A 21,710-nucleotide genomic window follows, 5' to 3' on the forward strand; every position below is an offset into this window, starting at 1 on the left:
ATTCACACTATGGAATTTATGAGCTAAGAAATTATGCTTGGAATTTCCGGTGCAGCAGCCTCCCATTGTTTTCAGGGGAATTCTACTGCACAGTGTACACTGCTTCATTTTCCCGGCAGAATTTTTTTTTTAGAATATGTAATTTTTTTGGGCTGAAACTGCTTGGATATGCATTGCCGTCAATGGTAACAGTGCATGTTCGAGCAGTCCTACCAATAGTCGGCACCCAGTGTGCAGTGCAATGCTTTTCCAGAATTTCTCCGGGCAAACATTTTATAGTGTGAATGCGCCCTTAGTCAATGATAAAATCTGCAGCAGGACATCAGCAGAAGAAAATCTGCTGTAAAATATGCACATGTCAACGTACCCTAAGGGTCTGCTAACATGTCCTTATTTTTGCCACCCATGTCGAAATTTGTGTTTATTGACAGTCAATGCAGCAAAAGTAAGGACGTGTGAACGGATCCTTAGGGTCCGTTTACACAAGCAGATTTCCTGCAGTGTATTTGCTGCAAAAAATCTGCAGCTGTTAGCTATTAACGGCGACCCTCAGCTACAAGAATCAGCTGGGGGCCGGCTGGTATGGTGTGTGCTCGAGTCGGGAGCCCGCGCCATACACAGTTAACGGCACCTGGATGTGTATACACATCCTTGGTTGTTAATCGTATTTACCCACATAATAAAGAAAATGTCATTTTTGCCATAAAGTGTACAGCATGAAAACGAAACCTTCCAAAATTTGCTAAATTACGTTTTTCTTTCCAATTTCCCCACACAAATAAGATTTTTTTTTTAATTACGCTATACATTTTATGGTAAAATAGGAGGAAAAAAAACTAAAATGCAAAAATAAAATTGGCTGTGTCCTTAAAGGGGTACTCCGGTGGGGGGGGGGGGGGGGGGGGGAATTTATCAACTGGTGCCAGAAAGTTAAATAGATTTGTAAATTGTTTCTATTTAAAAATCTTAATCCTTCCTGTACTTATCAGCTGCTGTATGCTCCACAGGAAGTTCTTTTCTTTTTTAATTTCCTTTCTGTCTAACCACAGTGCTCTCTGCTGATACCTCTGTCCATATCAGGAACTATTCAGAGAAGGATAGGTTTGCTATGGGGATTTTCTACTCAGGACAGTTCCTAAAATGGACAGAGGTGTCAGCAGAGAGCACTGTGGTCAGACAGAAAAGAAATTCAAAAAGAAAATTACTTCCTCTGGAGCATACAGCAGCTGATAAATACTGGAGGGGTTAAGATTTTTAAATAGAAGTAATTTACAAATCTGTTTAACTTTCTAGCACCAGTTGATTTAAAAAAGTCAATTGTAGCAAAATCCCTTGGAAATGTGCTTGTGTAAACGGACCCTAAGGGTACATTCATACAGGTGGGTTTCATTGTGAAATTTGCAGCAAGTTTCCCGCTTCAAGTTGGAACCATGGTGAAATTTGTGCAGCATAATTTACACAGTGTATCTATCACTCTTTGTAAAAAGACCTTAAATCCTTCCTTATAAAAATTTGGCAGATTATGGCAACTATTGCCGGTGATTTGGGTAGACTGCAGAAGTGGCCTGCCAGAAGACTCTAATTCATCTCTGATCTAATGGGGACCAGGTAAAGATATAGCAAACTTAAGGCCTATCTCTAATTTGACAAAAGACTCATGTGCAGCACTGTTCACAATAGTAATTTTTCAAATTGAGATGTATTAAAAATGAGATGCCTATATGCCAGGACAGGGTGCTATTTGCCTCGCTTCCTGCATATCTCAGTTTAAATGAGGCAAAGGTTCCCGCTCCATCCCAATAACAACCGTATCCAGTGTGAGACCTGGCATAATGCTATTCTACTATGCTGGGTCTCGCCCTGGAGATGGCCGCTACAGAGACATAGCGGGAAGCTTTGTCTCATAATGCTGGTGGAGAACAGGAAGAACGGCACCCCATTACAGCATTTAAGTGCACAGTGCTGCACAATATTTACTTTCAATACACTGACATTAGATTTAGAGGTGCACTTTAAACTAGACATTTTAAAAATTAACAGACCATGATAAGGCAAACTTTAAAGGGGTACCCCAGGGAAATAAAACATATCCCCTACCAACGGATAGGGCATAGGTTTCTGTTCGCGGAGGTTCCGACAACTGCTGCCCCATGTGATCTCCTGTGTGGGGGCTGGCTACACATCCATCCCCAATGCACTCCATCCCCCACCCTCGGAGACATAGGGGAAGATGATTTATTGGCTCAACCAGGGATTTTCTGAGTGTGCCATCACTGAACCCCATCTGCAAGGGTAAGGGCCATGGGGCACTGAGGACAGGTGAGTAGCCAGCCACTGTAAAGGAGCCAGAACCCTAGCGATTAGAAACTTATCCCCTATCTTGTGGATAGGGGGTAGGCTTTATTTCCCCAGAGTACCCCTTTAAATTGATATTTAACACATCAAATGCCTGTGAAACTAGTAATTCTGTTGTATCAAGGTCTGTAATATGTATAAAGTCAAGTGCATTTTTGCTACATCTGTAGTGACTGGGATATGAGCTCCCCACCAAACACATATGTTAAGCTTTTGCCCAGAGTATCACTTTTCACAGAATTTTTTCTTCCACAGGAAAAAACGCAGCTTGAATCACATTTATGTTAAAGGGGTACTCCGGTGGAAAACTTTTTTTTAAATAAACTGGTGCCAGAAAGTTCAGATTTGTAAATTATTTCTATAAAAAAAAATCTTTATCCTTTATCCAGTACTTGTTAGCAGCTGTATGCTTCAGAGGAAATTATTTTCTTTTTAAATTTATTTTTTGTCTTATCCACAGTGCTCTCTGCTGACACCTCTGTCCGTGTCAGGAACTATCCAGAACCGCATAGGTTTGCTATGAGGATTTTCTCCTGCTCTGGACAGTTCCTGATCTGGGCATCAGGTGTCAGCAGAGAGCACTGTGGACAAGGCAAAAAAAGAAATTCAAAAAGAAAAGAATTTCCTCTGTAGCATACAGCAGCTAAAATGTACTGGAAGGATAAATATTTTTTTTTATAGAAGTAATTTACAAATCTGTTTAACTTTCTGGCACCTGTTGATTTAAAAAAAAAATATTTTCCATCGGAGTACCCCTTTAAAGTACACGATTCCTTTAGGGAACGGTCACCATGGTTTATTTTTTTTGTGATGATTATATCATGGAGTAAAATCATTCTACTACAGTGTATTGGCTAATGCAATTTAGCTAGAAATTTCTTTTAGATGAAAATTGTAATAAAATTTGTCAATTTTAACATTATACTTCATCCATTACATGGTGATACATGAACACAACATTCTTATGTAATAAGTGTAATCATTATGAAGGCAACATCTAAAGGGGATGTCTGGCGATTTATTTTTATTTTTAAAGGTCGTAAGGTTTGATTGTGTACAACATTTAAAAAAAATTCATACTCACCTGCTGGCATCCCCCCGGTTCTTACCACCCTGGTGTCTTTTTAGCACAAGAAAGTGTCTGCCAATCACTAACCACAGCAGTGGGCACTCACTTGTATAAAGAAGAGAAAAGGAGGCAGTGAGCAGTACTGGGAGATTACCGTATTATTTATTTTTTATTTCTTAGCTTGTCCTGGACACTTTTGAAGACAAAAATCACCTGACATCCACTCTAATATTTCTCACAATTCTCTTCTGTAACTGTAACTTATATACAAAAAAAAAAAAAGTGGAGTCACTCAAGAAATAAAATACATAATTTTATTTAAAGGGGTTCTCCGGTGCTTAGACATCTTATCCCCTATCCAAAGGATAGGGGATAAGATGCCTGATTGCGGGAGTCCCGCCGCTGGGGACCCCCGTGATCTTGCACGCGGCACCCCGTTTATAATCAGTCCCCGGAGCGTGTTCGCTCCGGGTCTGATTACTGTCGATCACGGGCCGGCGGCGTGTGACGCCACGCCTCCGCCCCCGTGTCGTGACGTCACACTCCGCCCCTCAATGCAAGTCTACGGGAGGGGGCGGAAACGTCACACGGGGGCGGAAACGCGACGTCACACGCCGCCGGCCCGGTGGTCGCCTGTAATCAGACCCGGAGCGAACACGCTCCGGGGACTGATTATAAACGGGGTGCCGCGTGCAAGATCACAATAGGGGATTGGATAGGGGATAAGATGTCTAAGCACCGGAGTACCCCTTTAAGCACATTAAACATAATAATTTTAATAAAATAGTGGAAATTCATACATCACAAGAAACTACATCTCCAGGATCTCCCATATATATTGCAAAGTTTGCATTCAACACTAATCAATATTGTACAAAGAGAGTATAACTCCCAACATACATACCGTATATACTCTAGTATAAGTCGACCCAAATATAAGCCAAGGCCCCTAATTTTACCCCAAAAACCCAGGAAAAGTTATTGACTCTACTATAAGCCTAGGGTGGGAAATACATCATCCCCCCATGTAATCATCCAGACCCCCGTCATCATCCAGACCCCCGTCATCATCCCCCCCTTCATCATCACCCCCTGTCAATCCCTTCATCAGTGGTCTTCAACCTGCGGACCTCCAGATGTTGCAAACCTACAACTCCCAGCATGCACAGACAGCCATTGGTTGTCCAGGCATTCTGGGAGTTGTAGTTTTGAAACCTCTGGAGGTCCGCAGGTTGAAGACCACTGCAGCCTTCGTCATCATCACCCCCCCCTTCATCATCACCGCCTGTCAATCCTTTCATCAGTGGTCTTCAACCTGCGGACCTCCAGATGTTGCAAAACTACAACTCCCAGCATGCAAGACAGCCATTGGCTGTCCGGGCTTGCTGGGAGTTGTAGTTTTGCACATCTGGAGGTCCGCAGGTTGAAGACCACTGATGATGGGATTGACCGGCGGAGAGTTCACTCGAGTATAAGCCAAGGGGGGCGTTTTCAGCACGAAGAATCGTGCTGAAAAACTCGGCTTATACTTGAGAATAAACGGTATGTACATACGGCATGCTAGTTTGGAAACACTGTCTTAGAGGGGAAAATAGAATCTGTCTAATTTTTCAACATTCATAATTAAGTGAGGATTTGTCAGCACCAAAAACATAAGAATGTTCCTTTGCATGTGGATTGGATCTACCAAAAAATATCATGTGTCAATGGGCAGCTTACAGCTGGGGTTCATGTTATAGTGTATAAATTAGCAAGACAAAACATTTACAATTATCACGTGGGAAAGCAAATAATACAGAAGCGGTGAACTCTATTTTCTTATCGGTCTAGAAACGAATGTTCATTGTTTTCTCAACCTACTGCTTTTTGCAAGAAAAATAGAACTGCTAAAACTGGAATTCCAATTCCTGCAAACAAATTCTAAGCTTTTCAAGTGTTAACAAAATATTGGAAAGCATATATATATATTTTTTTTTTTTTTGGCCTACCTCCGCTGACGGCCACCAGGGTCCACAACCACTTAGTGCTTGTCAAGACTGTAGACATTGAGCCATAATTTCCCTTTCAGCAGTCACCATCAAAATCATTGTGGGTAGGACCGTCACTCATAGATGGCAATGCAGTCTGGAGGAATTCCACCCACCGAATGAACATGTTCATTCTTTGGCAGCAAGTCCATTCTGCCAGCTGAATTTTGCTGCAGAAATTCCACAGTGTGCACAAAGTAGCAGAATCCCATTGAAAACAATTCCTGTTGGGGCTGGATGTCCCGAAAATGGAGAGGCCTTAGGACAGATTCAAATGTGGAATTTCTGAGAGAAATTCCACTAGGAAATTCAGATGCAGCAGAGTCTTATTGCTGTCAATGGTATTCCACTGCACAGTGCAAACAACGGCAGCTTTCCGCTGCTAAAATTCTTCCACCGAAAGAATGATGTTATTTGAGAGGAATACTGCACGAAATGCAAAATCATCTATGGGGACCAGCAGTCAGTGAGGTCCTAGCGCTGACTGATTTAGTCGGCGCCAGATGCCCTCGGAATCTCTGCTCGAAATATTTCCAGGTGGAGATTCCGTAGTGTGACTCTCAATGTCTCTCATTGTCTCTGGTCAATGGTGACCTCACAGTATTTGTTTTTTTGCAGAAAGCAAATGGTGATCGTGAATATTACCAGTGCCATAACTGGGCAAAAATGTTTAAAAATTAGGTACAAGTTTTTTGTAACATTTGGTGCCACTTCGAATTATTTTTGTAGGGGTCAAAAATAATGGAATCACTATAGATAATAATTTTTCCCTCAGGGGCTTTGCTAGTTTTTTCATTTACTCAGTTCTTGATGTACAGTAGCTGCTGAGGCAGCTACATCAGGTTCCTTCATCTTGGCAAATTTCACAGTTATCTTCATGAATATTTATGGCTCGTTTTTTGGTACGAACAATTAAAGCAAATCTGTCAGCTGAATATTTACTTTGCTACAGGTCTGTACTCTTAGCAGCCATAAAGGCACCAAAAATTTATTTTCCGTCAGGTTAACCCATTTCTGCCCTATGACATATAGTTACATCATGGGCGCAAAATGAGAAACATTTAAGTCATTTTGCATTACTTTTGCTCTTGCTTCAGAGATGGTGAGGAGTCAGAGGTTACTTACCTTTCTCTGTGCTGTCCGATCGTCTCTCCAAATATACAGGCAACAGAAGCCTGTAAAGGAGCGCCGATAACCCTGATCAATGCAATGCTTTTTACGTTGATCAGTGTATACAATTAAAAGTAAAAAATTGAGAAAAAAATTATAAATAGAAACATATGTGATATCGCCATGTGCGGAAATGTCCAAACTCTTAAAATATAGTGAAATATAGATCAATATAGTAAATATAGTGAAACCGCGCAGTAAATGGCATAAAAAAAAATTCTAAGTCCAGAGTTGCTGAATTTTGGTCACTTCATATACCAGAAAAAATGAATATAAAGTAATCAAAAAGTCCCATGAAATGGAAAAAAGTTATAGAGGTCAGTAGAGGACACTTTTAAGCTTATTATTTCCTACTTATTTCCTTACAAAAGGCTGTAATTTTTTAAAAAGTAGTAAAATAAAATGAAGCCTACAAAAATTGGGTATCTTTGTAACCGTATGGACCTACATAATAGAGATAGCATGTCTTTTTAATTGTAAAGTGCGCTGTGTGGACACAAAATGCCCCAAAAGTTGCAAACTTGATTTTTTTCTTTAACTAGCTGAGTACCAGGTGCTGCCTGGTTTTTCCTACCTTATCCTTGTGGGGGAGGAAAAGCAACAAAGGAGGAAGCTTATGTCCTCATATCCCGTCCTTAAATCCTAACCCCATATCCCCTCCTCACTTCCTGACCCCAAATCCTCTCCTTTATTCCGACCTCATATCCTGTCCTCATATTTTGTCCTCATATCTCAACCACATATCCCTTCCTCATATCCCGTCCCCATATCCCAACCTCATATCCCGTCCTCATATCCAGTCCCTATATCCTGTCCCTATATCCTGTCCCCATATCCCCTTCCCATATCCCGTTCCCACATCCCGACCTCATATCCTGGCCTCATTTCCCATCCTCATATCTAATCCTCATTTCTAATCCTCATATCTTGTCCTCAAGTTGGGCTACGTTGTTGTAAAGATATTGTTAGCTGAAAACAAAAGTGGTGTGGCTGAAAGGTGGGCGTGTCTTTGCAAGATGGGGCATGGAATGCGGGGAGGGTGTGGCCTGCCAGCCGGACTGACGCATTCACCAGGAGATGCAGAGCGGAGCTTGTGGAGTAAGGCAGAAGTCCTATATACTTGCATGTGACTTGAAACAATAACCCCATCCTTCACATATGGGGGTAGGTTAGGGGTTAATTTAACTATTATATATTTTTATTTGACATCTAAGTAACATGTGACCAAGTATTATCGAAATATCTCCAGCAATACGGAAGTTATACTGAAATACATTTCCCATAGATTTGCATTGGACTTTAAACAAAAACTCCAACCCTTGCAAATGAGGGTAGGTTAAGGTTAAATTAACTATTCTATATTTTTAATATAAAAGTAACATGTGACCGAGTATTATCGAAATATCTCCAGCCATTTGGAAGTTATGCAGTAACATATATTTTCCATAGACTTGTATGGGACTTTAAATAAAAACACCGACTCTCACAAATGAAGGTGGGTTAAGGGTTAAATTACCTATACTATGTTTGTTGTTGACATCTAAGTAACATGTGTGCCAAGTTTCATGTTAATATCTTTAGCCGTTTGGAAGTGATGCTTGAACATACACACATACATACATACACACATACATACATACATACATACATACACACATACATACATACACACACATACATACACACATACATACACATACATACATACACACATACATACACACATACATACATACACACATACATACATACATACACACACATACATACATACACACATACATCCACACATACATACATACACACATACATACACACATACATACATACACACATACATACATACACACACATACATACACACATACATACACATACATACATACACACATACATACACACATACATACATACACACATACATACATACATACACACACATACATACATACACACATACATCCACACATACATACATACACACATACATACACACATACATACATACACACATACATACACACATACATACATACATACACACATACATACATATACATACATACATACACACATACATATACATACACACATACATACACACATACATACATACATACACACATACATACACACATGCATACATACACACATACATACACACTTTTTCGCGACTTTTGCTTTAGAGGATTTTCAGAACATGATGCATTCTTGTCTATTTTAGACGGAAAATGCATTGGGGCTTAATTTATCAATAGCAACTTTGCGGCGAAAAGTCACATTGGCCGAAAGTACGCTGAAATGTCAGACCATGCTGGAGCAGATTTAAATACAGTCTAAACCATAGATCATGCAGTCTGTGCACAGAATGTATCAAGAGCCGTGCGCCTTTTGATAAATTAGGTGCACAATAGACCAGACTAACCCTCTGTAGTTTGGTCTATATTGATGCGGGACATAGACAACTTTGACAAATCTACCCCATTGAGTTTTATATACAGTATATAGACAATACACACAGAGGTGGCGGAGTCGGCACTGCTGACCCTTGGATTTTTATGCCTTCAATAGGAGGTGTGGGTAAGCTGTGTGGTCTCAGACTGACAGATCCAATAACAGCGGTGCTCCGTCGTCAGTGAGAGCAAATCTGGATACAAATTCACATTTATTTACTCACATATGCAAGAAAGGTGGAATGTCCAGCGCACACACGTATAAAACCGAGCTGCTTTATTGCATAGTTGCCATAGGAAACATCGGACACTCAGGTAACGTGACGCGTTTCGGCCCGCAAGGCCTTAGTCATACGACGCGTCACGTTACCTGAGTGTCCGATGTTTCCTATGGCAACTATGCAATAAAGCAGCTCGGTTTTATACGTGTGTGCGCTGGACATTTCTCCTTTCTTGCATATGTTTGGACCTAGTCCTGGTCCTGTCCGTGCGCAGTAGCCTGGGGTGGAGCTGGTTCTACTTGCTTGTATTTACTCACATAGGTTGGCAGGACACATGGGAGGGAGCAGACAGATCAGAATTGCTCTTACATGAACTGCTCCAATCTGTCTGCTCCCTCTCTGTATATGTAGCCAACCTATGTGAGTAAATAAATGTGAATTTGCATCCATGTTGCGAGTGCCATTGGATTCTTGCTTTTACATGAACTGTATATTTCAAAAAAATTCACTTGTTTTTGGCCTCGCTATAGAATTTGTGGTAAAATGTAGTTTAGTACTTTTAGTGCTCCTATAAGGCAAATTGCCTTTTTTTTTGCCATTTTGGATACTAGGTGTATGTACCTGTAGATTTTATACTCTACTCTTATATAACTGACATAACCACTTTTAAGGTAGGGTCACATGTGCCATATTTTGCTGCGTATTTTGCTGTGTATTTGCTGCAACGTATTTTCCTACCCATTGAAGTCAATGGGGGAGATTTGTCAAAATCTGCGTAGAGGAGGAGTGATGCAGTTGCCCATAGAAACCATCAGATCACTTCTTTAATTTTTCAGAGGCCTTTTTAAAAATGAATGACGCAATCTGATTGGTTGCTACGAGAAACTGCACTACTTTTCCTCTACACAGGTTTTAACAAACCTCTCCGAATGGGTAGCAAAATCATTTGTAGAAAATACCCAGCAAAATACGGCACTTGTGACACTAACCCTAAAACGCCAGCCCAAAGTTATGAGCCCCAATGATCTTCAGCTCCAGCGCAGACAGACGAAGGCCCCACTGGGCAGTATAATACCTGAAACAACCGTACCACGCTCAGCAAAGTTCTGTGCACGAGCCAGGTTCTAATTAACTAGACTTGTGCACGGAACTTTGCTGAGCATGGCACCTTTAACACCCAGCATGGCTTGCGTCTCCCCATGCTGCAGCTGAAGATCACACAGGCTGACATCTTTGGATTTGCACTTTATTTTTGTTAAAATATCTTCTTGGATTTGCACTTTAAAGGGGAACTCCGGTACATAAATGTTAATTACCTATCCACAGGATGGTGGACAAGTGTCTGAACCCAGGGGGTCCAACTACTGGGTCCCCCCCCGCTATCTCCTGCCTGGCACCCCGGATCTCCCCTTATGCACAGAGTGGCCTCCGCTCCGTGCACGGATTACTGTCTACCACTGCACTGAGTGTTGGCCGATGCGCCTCCCTCATGTATCTCTATGGGAAAGCCGGAGATACTCATGCGCTGCTTCTCCAGCAGTCGGACCAACTGCAATCAGACACTTATCCCCTATCCTGTGGATAGAAGATAAGAACATATGTAACGGAGTTCCCCAGTCCTAGGACTGCATTACAGTTTTTGAGAAACAACATCATACAAATAAAAACAATCCATAGAATTTGGTTGTGTTAAACTTAAAGGGATACTCCGGCGCTTAGACATCTTATCCCCTATCCAAAGGATAGGGGATAAGATGCCTGATCGCAGGGGTCCCGCCGCTGGGGACCCCCATGATCTTGCACGCCACACCCCGTTTAAAATCAGTCCCCGTAGCGTGTTCGCTCCGGGTCTGAATACTGTTGATCACAGCTGTCACGCCCCCTCCCATATGCTTGCATTGATGGGGCGGAGCGTGACATCACACGGGGCGGAGCCTTGACGTCACAACGCTTCAGCCCCGTGATCGACAGTAATCAGACCCGGAGCGAACACGCTCCGGGGACTGATTTTAAACGGGGTGTGGCGTGCAAGATCACGGGGGTCCCCAGCGGCGGGACCCCCGCGATCAGGCATCTTATCCCCTATCCTTTTGATAGGGGATAAGATGTCTATGCGCCGGAGTACACCTTTAAATCTAATACAAGAAAAATCTGGAGAAACCTGACAAAGGATTGTAAAGTCGAGTGATCTCATCTGCAGATGTGTCATTACAGAGGATAGAAGGTAGCTACTAGGGCGTTAAGGCAGCACAAGGAGTCTTGTGCTATAGTACAGTTTTCTGCTCATGGCAAAAGTCTTTTGGACTTTTAGGCACCTTTACGGGGTACTCTGGTGGAAAACAATTTTTTTCATATCAACTGACTTCAGAAAGTTAAAAAGATTTGTACATTATTTCTATTGAAAATTCTTAATTCTTCCAGTACTTATCAGCTGCTGTATGCTTCATAGGAAGTTGAGTTGTTCTTTTCTTTCTGGCCACAGCGCTCTCTGCTGACACCTCTGTCTGTGTCAGGAACTGTCCAGAAAAGCAGCCAATCCCCATGGCAAACCTCTTCTGCTCAAGTCATTTCCTGACATGGACAGAGGTGTCAGCAGAGAGCACTGTGGTCAGACAGAAAAGAACCATTCAACTTCCTTTGTAGTATACATCAGCTGATAAGTACTGGAAGAATTAAGATTATTTAATAGAAGTAATTTCTGGCACCAGTTTATTTAAAAAAAAAAAAAATTCCACCGAAGTACCCCTTTAAGCAAGCTACATTTTTTAAGTCTTTGGACAAAGTAAAGATTCTGAAGTTGGATATGAACCAAACACTTTACAGCAGTGTTTCCCAACCAAGTTGCCTCCATTTGTTAAATAACTACAACTCCCAGAATGCCGGACAGCCATAGGCTAAATATCAGTCTTTTACCTGGAATGATTATCGGACAAACAAGTAAATACTGGTCCCTGGGATGGTGTGGATTTAACAATCATTGTTAGTTGGCCGCACATCTCCCTGTGTGAACAGATGACGTCTAGCAGACAATGATAGAAGTGAGGGGCCACAGGAACAATCCAGAAATAAATTCTCCAGCCCTGCCCACATAATAATTGGGCTGCGTAAAAGGGTCTTTTCAGGAATATGCACTTGGGGAGGAAAAATCCGGGCTGGGAATATATATTAAATGGGAAAACACTGGGGACTGCGGACATGGAAGAGGACTTAGCAGTATTAGTTAACAGTAAATTTAGCTGTAGAGACCAGTGTTGGGCAGCTACTGCCAAGAAAAATAAAATCATGGGGGGCATCAATAGGGGCTTAGATGCCCACGACAAGGAAATAATTCTACCACTGTACAAATCACTAGTCAGACCACACATAGAATACTGTGTACAGTACTGGGCACCAGTGTACAAGAAAGATATAGTGGAGCTGGAGAGGGTTCAAAGACGGGCAACCAGAGTAATACAGGGAATGGGAGGACTACAGTACCCAGAAAGATTATCAGAATTAGGGTTATTTAGTTTAGAAAAAAGAAGGCTTAGGGGAGACCTAATAACTATGGAAAAATATATCAGGGGACCGTACAGTGATCTCTCCCATGATCTATTTATACCCAGGACTGTATCTATAACAAGGGGGCATCTTCTACATCTAGAGGAAAGAAGGTTTCTACACCAGCATAGACGGGGGTTCTTTACTGTAAGAGCAGTGAGACTGTGTAACTCTCTTCTGGACCAGGTGGTCATAGTGAAATAGTTCAAAAGGGGCCTGGGCATGTTTCTGTAATAGTAATATCATTAGAGGTTATGGATATTAGATATATAGGGACATAACATTGATCTAGGGATTTATTCTGTTGCCATATTGGAGTCAGGAAGGAATTTTCTCCCTGTTATGGGGCAATTGGCATCAGCCTCATAAAAATGTTTTGCCTCTTCTGGATCAACACAGTAGGGACACAATAGGATATATGTTGAACTTGATGGACTCTGGTCATTTGTCAACCTTAGGAACTATGTAACTATATAAAGAGTGCTGAAGTACTAGATTAGTGCTGGTGCCCACCTAAAAAGATCAGATTTGGATTAGTAGCCAAGTGTTGAATAATTATGATTCTTTTACTTTCTATTCTGTTGTAGAAGGTATTTTTGCTAAATGTGACTACAGGAAGTACCACCATACTGGTTGTCACCATTGAAAAATCTTTCCAGTAAACAATTACTTTGGACATGCGGACAAAATTACACTTGACCTTTAGCTGCTGAAAAGCAAATTCAATGATGGCAAGTCGGCAACCATTATGGCTGCATTTCACCACAACAAAATTCCAATATATGAGTAAATAAAAGAAGCATTATTAATAGACTTTAGCTACTACTTTTGACTTACCAAATATATGTTCTATTTTTTCAGTTTTTCTGGATATCTCCTTTAGGGATATGTTCCCGAGTTCATAACTGGCAGCGGAAAATTTGGTGTGAGTTTCCGTAATCATTCACTTCAATGGGTCCACCAGCACATCTTCCAATATTGCGGATTTTCTGATGACCCACTAAAGTGAAGAGTAGTGAAACTCTCGGCGGATTTCCTGCAGTGGGAAACACGTCATGAGTTATGAGTGCAAGATTTCTCCAGGATCAGTCAACAATCCATCGTATATGAGGGCATCTCGTTCTTTGCCGATGCTAGAGGAAGGAGGGCACCAACATGTTGGATTGATCCTTTGTTCTTGCAAGAGATAAGCCCCTGACAGGGACGACTGCCAATTCCCCTTATAACCATTGAGAAAAAGATGCATGCCCAGCTGTGTGTACATGTTTATGGGGGAGTTGAGAGAAAAAGCTGTCAACCAAACCAGCCTTCAATCATAAGCTATTGTATGCTTATGGGCAGCTTGATTATTTTTTTTTCTAATTTTGTTTTTTTGAGGGGGTATTTAATTCTTTGTAGCAGTTCTATGTAGACTAGCAGCCCACATTATAAACACAATTTATAAAGCAAATAAATTACCATCTAATATGCCTGGTACTTTAAGTGATTTCACATATGAGGATCAATATATCATTTTCAAGTATTACTAGGATCGTCTCAACTATGGAACAGTTATTTTTTCAGATTGTCTATTCCTTCCCATAAACAATCCTTATGTAAGGCAGTAACATAAGTCTATTGTTACCTCTCGACCTACTAGCCATAACAAGGTCATAACAAGACAGAGCCATTCACTAGTAGCATACAGAGACTACAGGCCTGATCACATGAGGTCAGAGGCAAAATAAATATTTATATCCAATTACTCACAAGTGACATATTATCTTTCTCCATTCTGCCTAGACTGCCATGATTACTTCCAGCTACGTCTTAGTGTTTGTTTTCCAGAGGTCTCTAGGTGACCATACATTTTCAATAAGTTTGGCCGAATGAAAAGTTATCTCTACCGAACTCTACTGCTGACTTATCCTACTCAAAACCATAGGGCCGGGACGTTGAAAATCCAACATGCCCGACACTTCCCTTCACCAATATCATCTGTCAATGAGGAGTCAGGAGGCCACCATACACCTTGGACAGATGACTGAACCTGCCACAGGCGTTGGGTTCGGACGACTAATGTGCCCTTGATATTAACTCTAAATACTACCACAAACTGTACCCCTAAATATAAAATTGCCACATACTGTATCACCTATCTACAATGCTGCCACACACAGTGCCTGGGCCCTAATACTGCCACTTACTGTGACCCTAAATATAATACTGTCGCACAATATGCCCCTGAATATAACATTGCCACACACTGTGCCCTCTGAATATAATGCTACCACATACTGTGCCCTCATAATTAACTTTAACCATTCCAGAATTATTTAGTATGTGGGAGATGATAATGAGTAGTTATGAGCAAGCTGAGCCAGGTAAACCCGGTTGTGCTCAGAATTTTCGACCTTTGCCCTGCTTGACTCGCACAAGCCTGGTATTGGTGCTATTATTAGAAGGGATGTGGAACACATGGTGATATGGCACAGGACCCAAGGTTGTGCAGTCATTGCCTGCATTATGTGATATACAGCTCCCAGGCCAATGAGGACACAGCATAGGGGTGGGTTTAAGAGGTTGATAAAACCCCAGTGACCTCCTGTCACCTCTGTGCACCACACTGTCCATTTAGTGCACTAGAGATCCCAGCAGTGCCACTGCATAACAAGCCCATAAAAGCTATCACATAACAATGCAAGCTGAGCATAGTAGTGGGCTGACTAACATAAATAAACATTAAAAAGTTTACAGTGAGTGTGGAATATGCATTTTAAGCCAAGTTAACTGTATTTTCTGAGTTAAATCAATCATATAGTATTTTTACCTGTATTTAACATAAATGTGCATCAAAAGTGTATATAGTGAACATGGAATAAGCATTTTAGGCTAAGTTATGTGTATTTTCTGGGTTTAATCAAACATATAGAATTTCTACCTGGGTTTTGCATCAATTCCCATTTAGGTTAGGGTCACACATAGCGTATATGCAGCGCATTTTATGCAGCACAAAATCCGCTGCACAGTGGGAAATACTATGCATATTCTCCTATGAGCAGGCACACATTGCCAGGTATGGAGATGGGTCCAAAGCATCCACATGACTGTAATGCGTTGGCCGGCCCCCTAACCTCACTGCACACACAGGACTGCTGCCGAGTATCTCGGTGTGTCTACCCATAGTAGAATACAGTGGCGTTGCTAGGGTTGGTGTCACCCGGTGCGGTAGAAAATGGTGTCACCCCCATACCTACCCCCTCCCCTCAGTAAGTTTTTAGCCTGTTGTGACAGACACCACTGTTGTAGCGCATTGTGAGAAATTCCAGTATAATAATCAGATATACCAGTTGCCACAGAATAGGAAAGTGTTAAAGAAGTTTTCACCATTTAAATATACAGCTCCCAGAATTACTTAAAGGGGTACTCCACTGGAAAACATTTACTTTTATATCAACTGGTGCCAGAAAGTTAAACAGATTTTTAAATTACTTCTATTTAAAATCTTAATACTTACAGTACTTATAAGCTGGTGTATGCTCCACAGGAAGTTGCGTAGTTCTTTCCAATCTGACCACAGTGCTATTCGCTGACACCTCTGTCCATGTCAGGAACTGTCCAGAGTAGGAGAGGTTTGCTATGGGGATTTGCTGCTACTATGGACAGTTCTTGACATGGACAGAGGTGTCAGCACAGAGCACTGTGGTCAGACAGAAAAGAAATTAAAAAAGAAAATAACTTCCTGTGAATCGCTTATACAGCAGCTAATAAGTACTGGAAGGATTAAGATTTTTAAATAGAAGTAATTTACAAATCTGTTTAACTTTGTAGCACCAGTTGATTAAAAAAAATGTTTTCCAGTAGAGTACCCCTTTATGCAGTGGTGAGGTTATGCTGGGAGTTGTAGTTTCACTGACCATAACTGTAGAACTGACAAGCGATTACAGCTCTGATAGGACATAGAGAGGAGAATGTACAATGATATCAGTGACTACAGGTGACGTCTTCTCTATAGTCTTCCTTTATCTAATTCAGATGGTACATACCGCCTGGTCCAGCTAAAACTTCTGTCTGTAGAATGTGACGCCCAGACGTCTCCTCACTATGTCAGCGCATTCTCATCCTCTATATGAAAACAAGTATTATTATAAACCTGACAGACACTGTATCCTCTAAATATAATACTACTATACACTATACTCTTTGATTATAAACCTTCCATACACCGTACCCACTGAAAATAATACTACCGCATACTGTACATTCTGAATATACCAACACATACTTTACACTCTGAATATAAATCTGCCACATACTGTACCCTCTGAATATACCGTCACACACTGTACCCTCTGAATATAAATCTGCCACATACTGTACCCTCTGAATATAATACTACCACACACTGTACATTCTGAATATAATACCATCACATACTGTACCCTCTGAATATAAATCTGCCACATACTGTACCCCTGAATATAATACTATCACATACTGTACCCCTGAATATAATACTACCATATACTGTACCCTCTGAATATAATACTACCATATACTGTACCCACTGAAAATAATACTACCGCATACTGTACATTCTGAATATACCAACACATACTTTACACTCTGAATATAAATCTGCCACATACTGTACCCTCTGAATATACCGTCACACACTGTACCCTCTGAATATAAATCTGCCACATACTGTACCCTCTGAATATAATACTACCACACACTGTACATTCTGAATATAATACCATCACATACTGTACCCTCTGAATATAAATCTGCCACATACTGTACCCCTGAATATAATACTATCACATACTGTACCCCTGAATATAATACTATCACATACTGTACCCTCTGAATATAATACTACCATATACTGTACCCTCTGAATATAAATCTGCCACATACTGTACCCCTGAATATAATACTATCACATACTGTACCCCTGAATATAATACTATCACATACTGTACCCTCTGAATATAATACCAACACATACTGTACACTCTGAATATATTACTACCACCCACTGCGCCCTCTGAATATAATACTTAGAGATGAGCAAACTACAGTAAATTCAACTCGTCACAAACTTCTCAGCTCGGCAGTTGATGGCTTTTCCTGCATAAATTAGTTCAGCTTTCAGGTGCTCCCGTGGGCTGGAAAAGGTGGATACAGTCCTAGGAGAATCTTTCCTATGAATGTATACACCTTTTCCAGCCCACCGGAGCACCTGGAGGCTGAACTAATTTACGCAGGATAAGTCATCAACTGCTGAGCCGACAAGTTCGTGACAAATCGAATTTACTGTAAGTTCGCTCATCTCTAATAATACTACCACAAACTGCGCCCTCTGAATATAATACTACCACCCACTGCGCCCTCTGAATATAACACTACCACAAACTGCACCCTCTGAATATAACTTTGCCATACACTGCCCCCTCTGAATATAACACTACCACAAACTGCACCCTCTGAATATAACGTTGCTATACAGTGCACCCTCTGAATATAATACCACAACCGCAGTAACACCCCTCAACATCTGTTAGCTGATGCTATTACCACGGGAGGGGGGTATTGGTGGTGTTGCTAGTGGATGATCGGGGTGCTACTACTGGGGGGGGGGGGTTGCTGAAGGATGATGAGGGTGCTACTGGCCATCCCCCCTGGCAGTATCACCCCCATCATCCATCGGCAGGATCATCCTCCTGGCAGGAGCACCGCCATCATCCACCATCAGGATCTGCTGATGGAGGTGCTGCGGGGGGGGGGGGGGGTATAGTTGCTGGCGGATGATGAGGGTGCTCCTGCCAGGGGGGGGGGAGCATTAGGTAGGCAGCAGTTCCCCCACATTAGGTAGGTAGCAGTTTCCCCACATTAGGTAGCATCTTTTCCCCACATTAGGTAGCATCTTTTCCCCACATTAGGCAGCATAGATTCCCCACATTTGGTACCAGTTTCCCCACATTAGGTAGGTACCAGTTACCCCACATTAGGTAGCAATTTCCCCATATTAGGTAGCACAGATTCCCCACATTAGGTAGCAGTTTCCCCACATTCGGTAGCACAGATTCCCCACATTAGCTCCGCACATTAGGTAGCATAGACTCCGCACATTAGGTAGCATAGACTCCGCACATTAGGTAGCATATACTCCGCACATTAGGTAGCATAGACTCCCCACATTAGGTCGCATAGACTCCCCACATTAGGTAGCATAGACTCCCCACATTAGGTAGCATAGACTCCCCACATTAGGCCGCAGGTTCCCTTGCAGGTTCCCCACAATGCGTCAGTCTCCCCACACACACACACACACAAAAAAAAATAAAAACACATACAACACAGAGAGACACACACAAACACACACAGTCAGAGAGACACACACTCACAGACAGACACACAGAGTCACACAGTCACACACACACACAGTCACACACAGAGTCACACAAATACACAGAGTCACACACACACTCAGAGAGTCACACAAACACACAGAGTCACACACACACTCAGAGAGTCACACAAACACACACAGTCACACACACACACAGTCACACAAATACACAGAGTCACACACACACTCAGAGAGTCACACAAACACACACAGTCACACACACACTCAGAGAGTCACACAAACACACACAGTCACACACACACACAGTCACACAAATACACAGAGTCACACACACACTCAGAGAGTCACACAAACACACACAGTCACACACACACTCAGAGAGTCACACAAACACACACAGTCACACACACACTCAGAGAGTCACACAAACACACACAGTCTCACACACACTCAGAGAGTCACACAAACACACAGAGTCACACACACACACACACACAGTCACACACACAAACATAGATAGAGACACACACACTCACCCATCCAGCGCAGCGATCCTTCTCACTGGGCGCAATGCGAGTGACGTAACTGACGTCCCCCTGCGCGGCCATGCGGTGTGACGTCAGACCGGCGCAGACGTGGGAGCGGAGGCCGGGCACAGTACTGGTGAAGGTGAGAGGGGGGGGGGGGGGCGCGTGATGACGGACGGGCGCACTGAAAGGGGGGGGTTGCTAACGGACGGGCGCACCGCACACACAGCACAGGGGGGGGGGGGGTTTGTGCTGACGGATGGGAGGCCGGTCGGGCACATAGGGGGGTGTCAGTGTAGCTGGGGAGGGGGTGTGGGTGCTGCGGAGCGTCTTGGTGTCACCCCATTAGTTTGGTGTCACCCGGTGCGGGCCGCACCCCCCGCACCCGGGTCGCAACGCCACTGGTAGAATACACAGCATATTTCCTGCTGCACAGTGAATTTTGTGCAGCGTGAAAAACAATGTGTAATCCTACCCTAAAAGCATGTTTACGAATTGCAGCTCTATGTAAGCAAATGGAGCGGCATCACAAGTCTTGGCTAGAAGTATCACTACTCCACCACTGCCTGCTGTCCATTGGCTACAGCTACCACCAGTCCACCATCAACCTTGCTGTTGCTACTTCCAACCAAAAAAGGGATACTTTTTTTTCATCTTTTCATGCAAAAACTATTTCTTATTCGCCATTTCTGGACAACAATCCCGTTGCTACTCTCAAAAGGGTGAATTTTTGTAACTATTGGAAAATTCCATGGCGTATTTACTTGCCAGAATCAAAACCTGTGGCTTTGAAGTGGAAAAAGCTATTGCGTCCTCCACTACCTCCGTGTGCATTTTAACACCGCCAGGCATCTTTCAACAACCAGGGATACTTTATGCAGTTTTATTTGAGTGTTAAACAGAGTACAAAATGTGTGTTTCTAAACAAGTGACACACTGTACCAAACCACCTCCTCATGTAATCTCCTTACTATTGGTATGACACATTTTAACAAACCTCCTTCTCATGTTATCACCTTACTACTTGGGGGGGGGGGGGGGGACACTGTAACAAACCTCCTCCTCATGTAATTTTCTTACTACTGGGGTGACACACTGTAACAAACCTCCTCCTCATGTAATCTCCGTACTACTGGGATGACACACTGTAACAAATCCCCTCCTTATGTAATCTCTTTACTACTAGGGTGACACACTGTAACAAACCCCATCCTCATGTAATCTACTTACTACTGGGGAAACACAATCCTCATGTAATCTCCTTACTACTGGGGTGACACACTGTACCAAACCACCTCCTCATGTAATCTCCTTACTATTGGTATGACACACTGTAACAAACCTCCTCCTCATGTAATCACCTTACTACTTGGGGGGGGGGGGCACACTGTAACAAACCTCTTCCTCATGTAATTTTCTTACTACTTGGGTGACACACTGTAACAAACCTCCTCCTCATGTAATCTCCTTACTAGTGGTATGATACACTGTAACAATCCTCCTCCTCCTCATGTAATCACCTTACTACTTGGGGGGGACACACTGTAACAAACCTCCTCCTCATGTAATTTTCTTACTACTTGGGTGACACACTGTAACAAACCTCCTCCTCATGTAATCTCCTTACTAGTGGGGTGACACACTGTAACAAACCTCCTGCTCATGTGATCTCCTTACTATTGGTATGACACACTGTAACAATCCTCCTCCTCCTCATATAATCACCTTACTACTTGGGGGGGACACGCTGTAACAAACCTCCTCCTCATGTAATCTCCGTACTACTGGGGTGGCACACTGTAACAAACCTCCTCCTCATATAATCTCCTTACTATTGGTATGACACACTGTAACAATCCTCCTCCTCATGTAATCACCTTACTACTTGGGGGGACACACTGTTACAAACCTCCTCCTCATGTAATGTTCTTACTACTTGGGTGGCACACTGTAACAAACCCCCTCCTCATGTAATCTCCTTACTACTGGG

At 42.4% G+C, this 21,710-nt stretch overlaps 1 protein-coding gene across 13 annotated transcripts in view; it reads left to right on the forward strand.

The window, feature by feature from the left end:
• Positions 1–21,710, forward strand: part of LOC130267399 (protocadherin gamma-B3-like) — a 112,087-nt gene that overhangs the window by 49,046 nt on the left and 41,331 nt on the right. The gene's annotated exons all lie outside the window — the stretch shown is intronic.

The sequence above is a fragment of the Hyla sarda genome, chromosome 4 (assembly GCF_029499605.1).
Source record: "Hyla sarda isolate aHylSar1 chromosome 4, aHylSar1.hap1, whole genome shotgun sequence".
NCBI lineage: Eukaryota > Metazoa > Chordata > Amphibia > Anura > Hylidae > Hyla > Hyla sarda.